Source organism: Aplysia californica, unplaced genomic scaffold, assembly GCF_000002075.1.
Source record: "Aplysia californica isolate F4 #8 unplaced genomic scaffold, AplCal3.0 scaffold00615, whole genome shotgun sequence".
Taxonomy (NCBI): domain Eukaryota; kingdom Metazoa; phylum Mollusca; class Gastropoda; order Aplysiida; family Aplysiidae; genus Aplysia; species Aplysia californica.
This window is the reverse complement of record NW_004797885.1, coordinates 392,586-396,302: the sequence shown is the minus strand read 5'-3', so window position 1 is coordinate 396,302 and position 3,717 is coordinate 392,586. Positions and strand designations below refer to the sequence as shown.

At 41.5% G+C, this 3,717-nt stretch overlaps 1 protein-coding gene across 1 annotated transcript in view; it reads right to left on the bottom strand.

Annotated features, from left to right (window-relative positions):
- The window catches only part of LOC101863611, a gene marked incomplete at its 3' end in the record, with an annotated part of 88,479 nt that overhangs the window by 74,329 nt on the left and 10,433 nt on the right, over nucleotides 1-3,717 (bottom strand).

The following is a 3,717-nucleotide window of genomic DNA, read 5'->3' as shown; positions in this document are numbered from 1 at the left end:
TATATATATATACTAATCTAGCTGGGATGATCGGTGCATTAACATCAACTGAAAGTCATTGGAATTTTTTGGTGAAAACCGCATGTCGATCGATGGAGCCATTAAAAAGCCTTTTGAATAGCACAATTCGGCCACCACAAATAGATAATACTAGCTGGGGCCCATTTTCGATGAAAGGAATGATCGGTGCTTTAATATCAACTAAAAGTAATTGGCCTACTATATTTATCCTCTACTGGAATGGGACAATAAATCTTGAGAGATGCAAACAATTAGAAGGTATAGATCTATACTCTCAAATCAAAATGCGCCTCGCAAAATATCACTTCCGGATTTTCTAAAATTACAGAGACAGAAACGTCGGCCTACAAAAGCGATCGGCGAAATAAATAAATTTAGATTTATGAAGCAAAACTGTTTCAAAACTGAAAAAAAACAAGGGCGTCATGATCTAGAAAATATTTTAAAGAATCTTTTGGCAAAAACCGCATGTCGATCGATGGAGCCATTAAAAAGCCTTTTGAATAGAAAAATTCGGCCACCACAAATAGATTTTATATATATATATATATATATATATATATATATATATATATATATATATATATATATATATATACGAGCGCTTGATTCCACCGCGTCGTGCCACAAATGTCAACCTTTCTCCAGGCGGATTTGTCGTGACTTAGGTGACCTCTCAGGTCGGAAGACTTACAATCTCCCCCGTGAGGTCACAGAGGTCACAGAGATGTCACAGAGGTCACAGAGGGGTCACAGAGGTCAGCGCCCTGGGAGAGAAAGCCCTCATGGACAGACGGGAATAGACCATGAGAGGCCGCTTCGATGGCCGCAGCGTCTTGGTTTGGAATTTGTGGGAGTTTTACGGCATTTGCAACACAACTAGGTCGTATAAGTGCAGAAGATTAGAGTTGTTACCAGAGAGGGACACACAAAGAAAAGAACACGAACCCAACTCTGGCTGAAAGAGATGAAAATTCTCCCCACTCGAGAGTCAAACCTGTGCCTCCTGCGTGCGACGGCGAAGCACCTACCCACTACACCACAACCAGGGGCGAAGCGTCTATATAATCAAATAATCACTGCTTCCCTTCCTAATTTTGAAACATTGTCGCTGTCAAATTCATCCTTAAACGTAAACCTCTTAAATTAAAAGTAAAAAGAGGTTCGTAATCCACAATGAGCATGCCTAACATTTAAAACGGTTTCACGGCCACATGAATAGCCTCCTCACCCCTCTCGGGCCACTCCATAATCAGTCGCAAACTTTGATTAAGTAAGCTTAAAGTGAGGCTGAAAGAGTCTACCAATACAGTTGAGGGAACATGTGCATAACAGTCATGGCTGTTTCATTGCCACACATACCCTGTTCACCCCTTTGGGGCCACAGTTAAAATCAATCACAAGCCCTGATTAAGTAAGCTAACGAACACTGGTCGAGTCTACCTCACAAATGTGAGGGGAACTAACTCCTAACAATCTCTTTACTGCTGCATGTGCTTGTTTTTTTTCCTCGACTTTTTACTGTCCTATAATCAGATCGTGACCTCGATTATGACACCAGCTCCTGGCCGCGAAAGGCTAACAGAAACAGCCAAATGTGAAATTTAAAAAATTATAATTCTCATGTTCTACCAAAGAGTTAGACTCTCTGGTAGATCTATAACATATAGATCTAGTACTGACATCTCTGCTTCTTTGCTTTGTGTTTATGTATTCACATCTAAAGTTAATTTAATTTTAGTTGGAACTGATATTTAATAAGATACTTTCCCGATTATTTTGGCGGTTGAACATACAATATGAATTCCGGATTTGTTTTCATTTACAACTCAGGCAGAGTCGCCGCCTCGAGTAAGATTCTTATGTGATATCTACAGGCCATATAGATCTATATCTGGTCCCGTTTCACTTTGATTACCCTGTCAAACAAGTCAGCCTTCGCCCCTTACCACAACCACCAATTCGCATGATGAAAAAAAGTATTTTTTTAAAAGTAAAGTTGTTCCCGCATCCGATCCGGACATTGAGGATTGCCTTGTTAGTGAGACAACTTCCTGGGCCTTCGGCATATTGTGGTAGGGTGACCAGTTCCTTTTCACGCCGCCTTTACTTCCCCAACTCCAAGTCAGGTACCCATTACTGCTGGGTGGGCAGGAGGGGGCGAAAAAAAATCCGAGTCTGAACCGAGGCTCGAACCTTGACGATAAACAAGAACTTGTCACAAGCACAAACAGTCTCACCAACACCCCCACACATGTTGACCGACTTGTTGTTCTCTTTGTTTTCCCCTGTCGTCCTCAAGAAAAAACCACTACTCCATGACCCCCCACAACTTAACTGGACCCTGAGCTCTGTTTGTTTGTGTGTCTAGGGATAATATAGTCTCGTCCTGAAGGAAAACAAAACATCGTGACCACAAACAATTCACCGATATTTTTGTGTCCAGTCTCTGATATAACGATGCTTGTAAGGTCAATAACCTCTCAGATAGAGGTGCACAAAATAATTTAATCAAAGATACCGGCAGTTTTTATAAATATTTTCTATTAATTCTTTTTTGGCTTCACACCTTTTCTGTACATTAAAAACACATTCTGTGTGATAAACTCAAAGAAGGCTGATCAAAGTTACAACCCCCACCCCCCTCCCCCCCCCCTCCCCCCGTGATTTTTCACTTTCCAAACACACTCAAACTTCAGAAGTCCGACCAAACTTTGGCGACCATTTCCACGCTACTTTTTTCTGACACCAGAAGACCCCCACCCCCTTCAATAGCAACGAATTGTTTGATGTCTCCACTTCTGTTTAATTAAAATAGATGAGTAGTTTTTCCATTAAAGCGAGGGAAATGAACAAACTTTAAGATTATATATCGATAACTTCATGTGCCTATAGCCTGACGAGTGTCTGCTAGCACCGTGTTGAGACCTAATTGTATTTATTTATTTATTTGTTTATTCATTCATTTATTTATCTATTTATCTATTTATTTATTCATTTGCCTATTTACTGTACAAGATACATCAGTGAGACCTGGCTGTGGGTTTTTTTTCGGTCAGTGTTTGTTTATAGCGGAGGGTTCATTGCCTTCCCTACAAGTGAAGGCTAACAGTAACAGCTCATGGACAAGACGCTTACAGTAACAGCTCATGGACAAGACGCTTACAGTAACAGCTCATGGACAAGACACTTACAGTAACAGCTCATGGACAAGACACTTACAGTAACAGCTCATGGACAAGACACTTACAGTAACAGCTCATGGACAAGACACTTACAGTAACAGCTCATGGACAAGACACTTACAGTAACAGCTCATGGACAAGACACTTACAGTAACAGCTCATGGACAAGACACTTACAGTAACAGCTCATGGACAAGACACTTACAGTAACAGCTCATGGACTAGGGGGCGAGCAGAGAGCAGAGATAATGGAACACCTTTAGAACGAAAACAAACAGACAAAAATATCTCCACGGGAAATGAAAACCTCCATTGAATGTAGACAAAGGTGGTATAGTTTTGTGATGAATGACGTACTGGCGAGACCAAAAGGAGAGGTTGGGAGGGTGGGGGGGGGGAGGGAGGGGGGGGGGAAATCAAAAATAGATCTGTGGAAGGAAAAATTCCCTGGGTATTCCCCCGGGGATGGTTACCCACAACAAGCGCCACGTGGTGGGTTTTTTTTTTTGGG